General features: G+C 38.0%; 1 long non-coding RNA gene across 2 annotated transcripts; it reads left to right on the top strand.

Moving 5' to 3' along the window:
• Positions 1-3429: 3429 nt before the first annotated feature.
• On the top strand, positions 3430-13209 carry LOC129147261 (uncharacterized). Of its 2 annotated transcripts, none has more exons than XR_008554639.1 (3): positions 3430-3511; positions 3978-4227; positions 12932-13209. It is a non-coding gene; the product is annotated as an uncharacterized LOC129147261 (long non-coding RNA). The 2 variants fall into 2 exon arrangements; XR_008554640.1 differs by having other exon boundaries at positions 3470-3511; positions 3987-4227.
• Positions 13210-13579: the final 370 nt, after the last annotated feature.

The raw sequence follows: 13579 nt of genomic DNA, 5'->3' as shown, positions 1-13579 counted from the left end.
AGCAATCTTGAGAAAGAAGAACAAAGTTGGAGGGATCACAATAGCAGATATCAAGATATACTACAAAGCCACTGTTCTCAAAACTGCCTGGTACTGGCACAAGAACAGACATATAGACCCATGGAACAGAACAGAGAACCCAGAAATCGACCCAAACCACTATGCTCAATTAATATTTGACAAGGAAGCAAGAGCATACAACGGAGTCAAGACAGTCTCTTCAATAAATGGTGCTGGGAAAATTGGACAGATACACGCAAAAGAATGAAACTAGACCACCAACTTATACCATACACTAAAATAAACTCAAAATGGATAAAGGACTTCAATGTAAGATGGGAAATCATAAAAAACCTAGAAGAAGCCATAGGCAGCAAAATAGCAGATTGTCGTAGCAATATCTTCACCGATACAGCTCCTAGGGCAATAGAAACTAAAGAGAAAATAAACAAAAGGGACTACATCCAAATAAAAAGCTATTGCACAGCAAAAGAAACCATAAACAAAACAACAAGAAAGCCCACTGCATGGGAGAACATATTTGCCAATGTTATCACCTATAAGGGCTTAATCTCCAACATTTACAGGGAACTCATACAGCTTTACAAAAGGAAGATAAACAATCCAATCAAAAAATGGCAAAGGACCTAAATAGACACTTTTCAAAAGAAGACATACAGAAGGCCAAGAGACATATGAAAACATGCTCAAAGTCACTAATCACCTGAGAGATGCAAATAAAAACAACAATGAGGTATCATCTCACATCTGTCAGAATGGCTATCATCAACAAATCACCAAAGACAAGTGCTGGCGAGGATGCAGAGAAAAAGGAACCCTCGTGCACTGCTGGTGGGAATGCAGACTGGTGTAGCCACTGTGAGAACAGTATGGAGTTTCCTCAAAAAACTAAAAATGGAACTCCCATTTGACCCAGTAATACCACTTCTAGAATATATCCCAAGAAACCAGAAACAGCAATCAGAAAGGATATATGCACCTCTATGTTCATAGCAGCACAATTTACGATAGCTAAGATTTGGAAACAGCCTAAGTGCCCATCAGCAGATGAGTGGATTACATCTACACAATGGAATACTATGCTGCTGTAAAAAAAGAAGGAATTCTTACCATTTGCAATAGGATGGGTGGAACTGGAGAGCATTATGCTAAGCAAAATAAGCCAGTCAGAGAAAGATAGATATCACATGATCTCACTCATTTGTGGAATATAATGAACAACATAAACTGATGAACAAAAATAGAACCAGAGTCATAGAAACATCGAACAGACTGTCCAACCTATGAGGGAAGGCGGGGGGTGAAGGGGTAAGAGATCAACCAAAGGATTTGTATGCATGCATATGAGCATAACCAATGGACACAGATGTGGGGGAAGGGGTATGTGCCAGGAAGGGAGTGGGGGAGGCTGGAGAGAGGTCAATGGGGGGAAAAGGAGACTAATGCAAGAATTTAAATTAAAAAAAAAAAGATTTTAGATAAACAATATTATTAGGAATGCACTAGGTAATTTCATAATGATGGGTCAATTCTTCATGAGGACATAATAATGCTAAGTTTTACATAAAATAACAGAGTTTGAAAACATATAAATAAAAAACTGACTCAACTGCAAGGAGAAATAGACAAATTCACAGGAACAGTCATATATTTCAACACCCTTTTCACAAATAGTTTATACAGAAAATAGTAAATTTAAATAGTTTCAAGTGTACATCAAAAACATAACAATATGGTCCATATGTATTGAGACTATAAACAAGTCTCACTCAATAAATATAAAAGAATTCATGTTATACAAAATATACTATCTACCCACAGGGTGAATAAATTAGATAGCAGTAACAGCCATAAACAAGGAAAACTGCTTAATTTGGAAACTAAGGAACAATTCATAGTCAATCCAGTGCACTGAGGCCAGAAAAAAAAAGCATCCAAATTGGAAAGAAAGCTCTCAAACTGTCTTTATTTGCAGACATGATTGTCAGTGTACAAAATCCTAAAGAATTTCCATAAAAGCTTCTAGAATTAACACCTGAGTTTCTCAGAGTGGCAGGATAAATAATAAATAAAATTAACTTGTATTTCATTAGAATATCAGAGAACTATTAGAAACTGAAATTTTAATAAATTCCAATTATAACACCAAAAACATAAAAATTTAGAGATAAATCTGACAAAGCATGGAAAGGTCTGTACACTAAAATTTAGCAAACTTTGACGAAATAATTTAAAAGATCTAAATAAATGGAAAAATATGCTACTCTTATGAAACAGAAGACTCAAAATGTTTAGGATAATTTTTCTCATGCTGACCTATAGATCAACGCAATCCCATTCAGAATATCAGCAGGCATTTTACAGAAACTGACAAGCTGCTTCTAAAATTCACATGGAAATGCAAAGAACCTAGAAGAGACATATGACTTTGAAAAAAGTAGAATAAAGTTGGAGGAGTTTCACTACCTGACTTCATTAGTATGTCACACAATCAAGACAAAGTGATACTGGCATAACATAATGATAGACAAGTAGATCAATGGAACAGAATAAAGAATCCAGAAATAGTTCTACGTACATATGATCAATTGGTTTTGGTTGTTGTTGTTTTACAAAGTTACATAGGCACTCAGGGGGGAAAGGGTACTCTTTTCAACAAACAGTTATGGAACTATTGAATACCCATATCCAAATAAATAAATAAATAAATAAATAAATAAATAAATAAATAAATTTAAAATAAAAAACAATGATCTGTTCCTTGCACCACATAGAAACATTAGTTCAAAGTGTACCAATGATTTAAATAAAAAACCTAAAACCATAAGACAGCTTAGGAGAAGATCTTTGTGGACTTGAATTAGGCATAGATTTCCTAAATATAATGTCAAGTGAACAATACATAAAGAAAAACATGTGGGACATTAGTCTTCATGAAAAATAAAAGTTTCTGCTTTCCAAAAGACATGGTTAGGAGAATGAAAAAACAAGCAATGGGTGGGAGAAAATATTTACCAAACACATATGTGATAAAGGGCCGGTATCCCAAACATGTAAAGATCTCTCAAAATGCAGTAGCAAAGAAAACAACGCAATTTTTAAAAATATGCAAATGATTTAAGCAGATACATCACCAGAGAAGATATATCAGTGCAATGAAAAATTGAAAAGATGCTCAACAGTATTAGTTGAACATGTGAAAAAACGCTCAACATCATTAGGCATCATTGAACAAAATCCAACTCTCAATGTGATACCCTATTTAAAGCAGGTTTTCTCAATCTGGGCCCTGACATTTTGGTCAGGAGAAGAGTTTATGGTTGGGGTTTGTGTTATATATTTATAGGGTTCAGCAGCATCCTTGTCCTCTAGACTGTCCAGAAGCACCACCAAACCCCTCCAACTTTCTCCAGGCACTGACACAGCTCCCCTGCAGGACAAAATCATCCAAGGGCGAGAATCATTGACTTACATGTGACAACCACCTCAGGTATGTTTTCACCCTATTACTCTTGTTCCATGTTCTCCTGCCCACCCCAGGACTGCTCCAGTTAGTTCCTAAAAGCCAAATCTGATATGTCCATCTGCTCTTTAAAGACTTCTGGTTCTCAACCGCCTCTTAGGAAAAATCCACATTCCCTACAAGGCCATGTTTTTTTGTTTGTTTTGTTTTGTTTTAAATATATTTTATTGATTTTTTACAGAGAGGAAGAGAGAGAGGGATAGAGAGTTAGAAACATCGATGAGAGAGAAACATCGATCAGCTGCCTCTAGCACACCCCCTACTGGGGATGTGCCCGCAACCAAAGTACATGCCCTTGACCGGAATCGAACCTGGGACCCTTGAGTCCACAGGCTGACTCTCTATCCACTGAGCCAAACCGGTTTCGGCAAGGCCATGTTTTTTTGTTTGTTTGCTTATTTACTTACCTCTCTTCACCTTCTCTTCCCTTGAGTTCTCATAGGCAGACTCTGGGTTGCACCAAGTCAAGGCTACCTGCCGAATATGCCACATCCTTTTGCGCGTTTGCTGGTCAGAGCAATTGGCCATAGAATGAGCTCCTGTCGTTATCTGCTCTCATGAAGGAGAAATCTCTTCGCCTGAAATCCTGCAATACGCAAAGTACATCTTCGCTGTGAAAACCTTACTTACACAACAAAGCAATGTTATATTCGGGTTCTTAGAGTGCAACTACCAGACTACAGGTGAGCAAAAAAGAAAACTTTATTGTTAGCACAAAAGGTCTAAGTGCAAGTGTGTGTGCTCTCTCTGGCCCTGAGCAGAAGTCTTGTACACCGTATGCACGTTAGGGGGCGCTAAGATTAGTTCATGGTTCTCAGGACTCACAAACAGAAGTTAGTCAGGAAATGTATGTCTGGTGGGGCCGCATTTTCCAAAACCACAGCAATTTAGTCCCTAAGCTTGCTATTCTTTGTTACATAAGAGCTGTGGAAGTTTGTTAACTTTTTAAGATAATAGCTTAATAAATTGGGTTTCCACCGCACATATTTTTCAAACCTTAATTACAGACTTTGTATTTTTTATGGTTTAACAATATTTTAAATATAATTTATAACAATGAATGTTTAATAATAAATTTCTCAGCTTGAATTGTTTTCCTTCTCCACCTCAAAAGAAAAAACAAAATGATCAGCACCCACACACATACACACTTAAAACTAGAGTAGCAGTGTACACAGACTACATTAGAGTTTTGCTGCAAAATCAAGGCAATTCCAAGAAGTTTTAGCAGGGTTGATTTTTTTTTCCTTCACAAAACAGTCAATAATAGCAAAGCAATTTAGATGAACTTCTTTGTATTTTTATTTCACATCTTTCCTATACATTCTTATTTCCCCAATTCAGTTATGAATCTTCAAAAGCAAAGCCAGTGTCTAATTTACCTATTTTTATCCTCGGTGTAGGTTAACCATATGTATGGTGATCATGTATGGTTGTGCTATACATGCACTGACCAAAAGGTGGTGACCAGTGGTTGAAACCCAACGTCTGTCCTCTAGTGAAGAGTTTTAACCTCTAGAGAAAAATCTTACCACTTCTCTGAACTGTAAAAAGATGCTAATAGACTAGCTTGGATGCTGCTCTAACATCTACTCGAGCTCATCATAGATACTCAACTAAAGATTGTTTAAATTCAGATTGCTCTCAGACAAATGGCAGGTTCAAGGCCCTGTCCAAGCCAGCCATCTCAGAAGTAACTGGTGGAAAAGTTAAAGCAGAGATAAAAACAAGGATTATTCTGTAAGGTCAGGCGAGGAGAGAGTTGGTTCAGAAGGAGAAACCAGATGAACAGTCAGGGAGCATCACAGAGGCACTTCTGTGCAGAGAGGTGACTGATGATAGTAATAATAACCCAATGAATCAGCTGCTTTCTGTTGAACTTTCATCCTTAATAAAATAAAGTGAAAAAACATGCACCTGATTTCAAAGAGTTATAAATAAGTTTGTAAGTACTTTTATAGAAATATAGTGACATCGATTAATGAAAAGCAACCTGCAAGAAGAAAAAGATAAACTCACACACATACACACATGCACACACTTATATTTTAGTTAAAGAAAGTAAAGATAAAATAGATGCAAAAAATATTCATTTAACCCCAAACTTAAAGAAGGAAATAATACAAATGTATGTTTTGGCAAAGTTCAAATTTTAGTGCAATCTGATAATGGCCAAGTATTTTATTCACTTGCCAAGTCAACTGGCTAAGAATCAAAATAAATTTTCATTTGGAAATTGGAAAGTCTATATAGTGAGGCTTCCTCTAACCAAACTTCATTTAGGTCATTGAATAAAGTTTTATAAACATGAATAGTTTAATATTATTTTGACAAACTCTGGGAAGACTGAGGAAATATGAGGTCAGCCAAATTCTAGAGAGGATTATTGCCCCCCCTTTTTTTACAGTATTATTTGGTATTTCTTAAATAATTTTTGCATGGAGTATCTTATTTTATATTCCATGAATCTTAGGTTACATTCCATATAGACTAAATTTTGAGTGGCTACTTATATATATTACTTTCATATCCTATATAATAAAAGGCCAGCGACCATAAGCGTAACAACCAGTCACTATGAGGTGCACTGACCAGCTCTCGGTCCCTCCCCCGACTGGCCCATAGGCTCCCATTGCAGCATGGCGAAAGGGGAACCATGGCAAACCGGTGTGGGTGGGGCAGGGCGGGACTGGGGACTGGCAAGGGGGCAGAAGATGACCCTGATCGCAGGCTAGGCCTAGGGACCCTACCCACACACGATTTCATGCACTGGGCCTCTAGTTTGGTCATAAGAATGGCTACCAGATACCTAGATGTCTGTTACTTGTGTATCAGTGAAGGTCCTAGTCAGAAATAAATGTTACACATATGTTTGAGGAGATTTTCTTAAAGTGACTACTTGCAAGGCAGGGGTAGACTTTATGGAAAACACATGAATAGTGCAGTACCTCAGGGGCTAAAACGACTGGGAGCCATTGTAATGAATGTAAGAATAAGGATGGGAAGGCTTAGGAGCACTGGTTAAGGGAGAATTCTAATTGAGAGAGATGTCTGACTCTGGCTGTGACTTTCAGCTGCAGACCATGGCCAGCCTGCAGTGACACTGCTGAGGTGACACCTGATACCCATATTAATGCCAATATTCACTGTCCACACCACACTCTAGATGCACCTCAGAACAGGCAGGTGAAGAGGACACCCAGGGAGGCCAGGCCGTTATCTGAGAGGAGTAACTAATGATGCCTCCATTTGCCAGCTTCTCTGTCCTGGGATTAATCTAATCAAGGACCAGGGAGGAGAGATCAGATAAGTCATGACGGTGGATGGCTCTTATTATTTTTCCATTTTCCTTTTTGTTTAGGCCTTATTGTTTTGTTTTGTTTTTACTGAATAGCTTAATAATGCTCATTTTAGCTCATCCTAATTTGTCTGTACTGAAAGTAGTGATGATTTTTTACAAGCACGCTCCCCCTCCCCCAATTCCTAGAGGAAACTCAGAGAACAGATGGACAAAAACATTACTGTTAAGAAGCAAAAGCAAAATAAATATAAAGAAAAAAAGTAAAGTAATGAAAGGGTGTTGAGGGCAGTTACTAGAACTCTGAACTAAGGAGACATAATGTGACTGAATGAAAAGTCAACTTTCTAGCTAAAACAAAAACTGGGTAATTTTTATTTAATGAAATTTGGTTTATTTTCTACATGTAGTTTCTACTATCCAACAGGTATTTCTTTTCATGATTTACTATCATAATATTTGTGATTTTCCATTATTTTTGACAGTCCTTACTGCTTTACCTAAACTGCATATGGCTTTCATGGACTGCCTTGTCTGGATTTTTTTAAAGCATCATTAAAATCTTGGCTTCTGTTTGCCAATGAAAAAATTAATTAAGAAATTTACTAAATTATCTGAAATATTTTATGATTGCAGTATGTTGAAGTAAAGGCTATTAGTACTAATAAAATCATTTAAATTCAATTAACAATCAGTACTATATAGATAAGATTACATAGTCATATGGAAATATGCTCTAAGAGGTAATGTATGAATCAGATTCAAAACATATAACTTTGTAGCCTAAGTCGCATATGCTGTTTACTTGACAAGTTAACCACAGGGTAATACCAGAAAAAAAATTGCAGCTACACTACTAATAATGTTGGGTTTAACTGGTCAAGAGAAATGCGTTGATAATATTAGGGAAACTATAAGAGTATTAACAGAAGTTACTACTATCTTTCCTGAGAAATTTTTAAATTAAATTCACATAAAAGGTTGTTTCTTCTAGGTCTACTTTCTAATAGTGAATGTACTTTGAAAAACAAATAACCAAAGCCCTTTTACTCTGTTTAAATTGTGGTGTTTATTATTCAAAAGTAGAAAGATTTAATTTATTTTTCAGTCCAGGAAAAAGAATCACACCCTGAGTGTCAATCATCAAAATTTATGCAGTTTTCAAAACATTGAAAAACAAATCCAGGCTCTTAGTTGAATTAAGTTTGGCATATACACTATAAATACTCCTTGGCCAACAAGATTGTTTATAAAGTAGTGGAAAGCTTAAAGAGCATAGTAGCACTAATTTAGAATTATAAACAAAAATTTATAACAAATCCAGGGATTTCATGAAATGCCCACATTTCCCAGGAACATATTTTAAGGTAATTAGATGCCAATTAGTAGTTACTTCACTGAGAAAGTTTTTTATCAATGTTAGGGGATGAGATAAAACATTTGAATTTTAATGAGAGAAAAAAATAGTCACTAGAAGGCAATGTTAAATTAATTAATACATCTGATAGCAAGACTAAATTCCAGGGTATTGACATTCCTGATTTTGAGAATATATCTAGTCAGGAAAAAGTTGAGACATTTTTTATCTTTAGGAGATCCCCAAATGCTAAATATATGTACCATTGTCAGGTTAATGAAGAAAATATTTCTATAGTGCTTTTCTTGAACAGATTTAATTATGGTTTCCATCAACGTCAGTCATCCACCAGAACCAGTCATATCATAATTTTTTTAAAATATGCTTTTATTTATTTCAGAGAGAGGAAGAGAGAGGGAGGTAGAAACATCAATGATGAGAGAAAATCATTGATCAGCTGCCTCTTACAAGCCCCCTACTGGGGATCAAGCCTGTAATCTGAGCATGTGCCCTGACCAGGAATCAAACTGTGACCTCCTGGTTCATAGGTTGATGCTCAACCACTGAGCCACACCAGCTGGGCGACACAGTCTTAACATTTAGTATCACTGCTTAAATCAATTTCCTTCATTGCCAGAAATCTCATTTTTGTTCTATCCACCTGAGTGTTTCTTCTTAAACATTGACCTAAGCTATGTTGTGGAGCGGATGCGAGTGAATGACCACTGGAGCCCAGTCCAAATTAAAATTTAGGGAGCCTTTATTAGCCAGGTGGCCGGGAGACCCGGCGACCGCTCTGCCATTCTCCACGCAGGGAGACCAGAGAGCAGCAGCGACCCTTTGTGTAGGACCGCTTTTAAGCACATTAACCACATCCGGTTTTTGCAGAACAAGTAACCCAAGACAAAACAGTTTTTCCCAAGCAACGTCAGGATCATGCCAATGACGACCATGTTATTCACAGGGTCATCATGTTCTCCAGAAAGCTGACAGTGTTCTATGAAAGAAGGCCTACATGCTGGGAAGGGGCCATGAGTCCCTATCTCAAGGCCTGGCCTAGTATCAGCACTGACATCTCTATCTGGGGCATAGTCCACGGCCTCAGTAGTGCTCAAAAATTCCCACTCTCCAACAGCTATTCTTTACACATACCCACAGACAGAGAAGTTCCTCCCTCAGTAGTATTGAGAGAAGATGAGTGTTAAGATGTGAAGAAAATACTAGTAATCACACTACCTGTCAAAGGGTCCCCAACTTCAGGGGGATGGCCTGGATGGAGATGGTTACTAACAACCAAGAAATGCAGAAAATGTCATAAACTAAAAGCGTGATTATGAATGAGCTTGGCAATAATTCCATAGAATGGGTTTGGAGAGAGAATCGCGGAAATGTATGTGAGTCACAATAGACAAAACTTGGTCAGATTTGCCGGGGGCGGGGGGTGGGAATGAGGGCGGTGTCTCTTCTGGTTTCCCAGAGAACTTTAAAAAAGTTTCCTGCCATGGCTGCTAAATTGCCTTCCCCGAAAGGACTCATTCATCCAGGCCAGTGGTCAGCAAACTCATTCGTCAACAGAGCCAAATATCAACAGTACAACGATTGAAACTTCTTTTGAGAGCCAAATTTTTAAAACTTAAACTTCTTCTAACTCCACTTCTTCAAAAGAGACTCGCCCAGGCTGTGGTATTTTGTGGAAGAGCCACACTCAAGGGACCAAAGAGCCACATGTGGCTCGCGAGCCGCAATTTGCAGACCACGGATCTAGGCAATACTTACTTGCTTGTTCAGTGGACACTGATGACAGCACTATATCCAACATGGCCTCTCCCAGGTGGTATTTAAAGCATTGAGCTTCCAACTCAGATCCCTCCAAATAGAATACACAGATGCGCAAACTTTTGACAAAGCAGTAAGGGTTTTGAAGTAGAATGGGTGGGAACAAAATGTTTATCTCTCTGAGTATTACATTGATAAGTCATAAATACTTTTGGGTGCCTATAGAAATGAGAATTTCCCCTTAACTTTGAAATACTTTCATTTAATAGTCAAGACCAACATCATTTCCACTGTTTCTTTTATTAACACATACCCTTGAGGCTCCCACTAGCTAAAGATCCAGTGCCACAAGGGATCTTGTATGGACTGATGTGAACCTGTAATGTTGAACTCTAGTGAATGAGGTATACTATATAGACATATTACTAATACTTATCATCTAAACCAAGTTTTGCTAGTATGTTAAAATGGCAGTTTTCACTGAATGTTTTAATTACTTTTCAGTGGATGATTATGTAATTCCATGAAAATGAGCTATTCAGGGCCTCCTAATTATCTAATAATTATTTATAGTTTTGCTTTATGATTACATTTTTAGAATTACAAGTAATTAAGGTAATTGAGTTTCTGAAAACATCATTAGGGAGATCTACTATGAGTTAAAGACATGGACTTTAGTAAATGTGAACTTGTGATAATTATTTTAATCAAAATTGCACAGCACAGCATCGACCACAGTGGCTCAGTGATTGAGTGCTGACCTATGAACCAGGAGGTCACAGTTCAATTCCTGGTCAAGGCACATGCCAGGGCTGTGGGATCGATCACCAGTGGGGGTGCATGCAGGAGGCAGCCTATCAATGATTCTCTCTTACTCTCTGAAATCAATATATATATATATATTTAAAAGTGCACAGCACCTAAAACATATTCTCTATAATAAAATATCCCAAAGTCATAGAAGAAAAAGGTATTTTCCTCATAAATGTTCACCAGTCTGTGTCTGAATGAAAACTGGCTGAAACACTCCACTGACAACGAAGCTTGCTCATGTCTCAGTGGAGGATCAGCTGACCTGGACTGACTCTATGCCCCAGCTCAGCCATGTAGCTCTCTCCCAAGTACATCTGCCTCCTTGTCCAGAGGACTAGCTGCATTTTCTTCTCCTGATAGCAGAAGTTCAGGGGAACAAGCCCATTCATGCTTTTTTTTTTTTTTTTTTTTTTTTGGCCTTTAGCCATGTTACATTCACTCATATCCATTGGCCAAACCCAAAGGGGGAGAAATTGAGGTAACTGAGGTACCCTTTCGAGGGAAGACTTGCAACATTCCATGACAAAGGGTTTCAATACAGAGAGTGGTGAAAAGTGAAGACGCAGTCTGCCACAGGCACCTTTTTAATTTTATCGATAATTTGGTTTTCAATTGTTCTTCAGTAATAGAAATGGTTCAGTAATTGGTGTGTTGGTTAAGACTGGAGAACAATGATGTATCCTTCACTTATTCTACTCCTACTGTTCTTCTAAATGGGATCATTGTAGTAGATATGTATTCTGGCCATGTACAATAGGAGAATCTAATATTAGAAAGTATAATAAGCATGAAAATATTAGGTTGATAAAAATGATTTCTAGTGTTCCTGAATATATAGGAGGACTGAAAACCAACCTTTGGCTTTGCACAGAAAAGCAAATGAAAAGATCTGAACTGCCCTGGAAAAACAGTTCTTATAACTCAAGGGTTGAAAGATTTATTTCCCTGTGGACCAAGGTTTCAGCGGATCAATTAATAGAGCATGTTCTTCTCTTATGCTGCCATGTGCAGAAAGAAAAATGTGTTGATTATGCCATTTCAGAGTACTGTATACACAGAGTCAACTTTATGGGCCAGTCTAACCTACACTGCAGGACTCAGAAACTGGGAACCAGAAAATAATCGGTCTCTGTCCACTTGGCAGCATGAACGATGATGAAGGCCAGTGGTTGGCAGGCGGGATTGGAGCCCCGAGTGGCTCTCGCTTCACCGCTTCCGATCAAAGGCATGAAGCTCCCTAAACTCAGTAAAGTCTGAGAATCAAATTACTATATGACATACGCTCTGAAATTTACAAAGGGCTCAGAGCAGTGTAATCTTTCCCTTCCAGGCAAGGGTGCGTGCGCCACTAAAATGTTTAGGTTTTACAATACTGGGAAGGGAGGAAAATGCCATTAATATCATCAAATCAACCGTAATGGGTTCTCTTTCAGCATAGGGCTAATTTTCTTTTTGGCTTCTTCCCCTACAGAATGATTTTTCTGTGTGGAGCCTCTGTTAGGCTAATGGCAGACTTCTTGTGTAGTGAAGCAAAAAGTCAGCCCTTTATTATTATTAACCTAGGTTCCTTTAATTTTGTGATTTTCAGAATATTATGAAAAGGTGTATCATTCTTTGAACAATTTCTATGTATTCAAATGGTTTATTAGTTCTAAAATACATAATTAAGTAAAAAACAAATAGCTCCTTTCCAATGTGATGTGATACGTTGCAGAGTATATCACTGTGCCTTGGTGCTGAAAATGAACTTGGAGATATTAAATCCAACTTTACAGTAGGGTAGGAATCTCTTCCATGATATCCCTGAAAGAATGCCATTCCCTTTCTTTCTGATGGAGAACTTCCAGTGAATGAAACTCTAAAAGATGGTGCAGAGCAAAATGAGCGGCGATTTGATTCCCAGATCAGGGCACATGCCGGGGTAGTGGGCTCAATCCCCAGTAGGGGGCGTGCAACAGGCAGCTGATTAATGATTTTCTCTCATCATTGATGTTTCTATCCCTTTTCCCCTCTTCCTTCCTCTCTCTGAAATCAATAAAAACATATAAAAAATAAAACCCTGAATAAGAAATTTAAATCATTTTCATTTCAATTTTTTAAATTTGACTTTAATTTCACTGTGTATTTGTATCTCCTCCTCCAGCTTATAATTTTGAAGAAAGGAGAGAAGATGTGAGAAGTGACTAGTCGGCGATATTTATGGTGTTGGAGAAAGAAATTGGTTTTCTGGAACACAGCCTATGATAGCAGAAGAACGCCTGGCAAGCCGCAGGTTATGTTTGGCCAGAGAGTCACTGTCCCTATCAAGTCACATTAAGACTGCATTTGCCAGAAAAAGAGAAAAACCCAAGGAAAACTGCGAAACTGGTGGGACCCCGGGGGCAGCGTGACAATGGAACTGAGCGTGGCTTGTCAGGCAATAAAGAGTTAACACACAGCTCTGGGCCTCTTCTTCTGGCCATAAGACTCACATTACCAGTCTTCACACTTCATTTAAATGAAGGAATCAGGAAAATCCTCAAGCTTTGCAGGTGGACATATTTCCTTTCTAAGTGTGAGATGTAAGAACTCTCCAATGGGGCCCCAACTTGAACATGCTGCAGGCATATAAAAAGGCAGCAGACATTTGCCTGGGCTGTTCTCCGTTAGTAAGTAATAGACTGTCAAGTGGGCTGGAGAGGGGAGCCCCTGAACATCTGATTCTACCATAAATAACAGCCATACCAGTAAATGCAGCCTATGAACAACAATAGAAAAATAGCTGAAGACCTGGGGGAGGGGGGTGGATAGG

The sequence above is a fragment of the Eptesicus fuscus genome, chromosome 19 (assembly GCF_027574615.1).
Source record: "Eptesicus fuscus isolate TK198812 chromosome 19, DD_ASM_mEF_20220401, whole genome shotgun sequence".
Taxonomy (NCBI): Eukaryota; Metazoa; Chordata; class Mammalia; order Chiroptera; family Vespertilionidae; genus Eptesicus; species Eptesicus fuscus.
The sequence above is the reverse complement of the archived record's forward strand: the minus strand, read 5'-3'. Positions and strand labels throughout refer to the sequence as shown.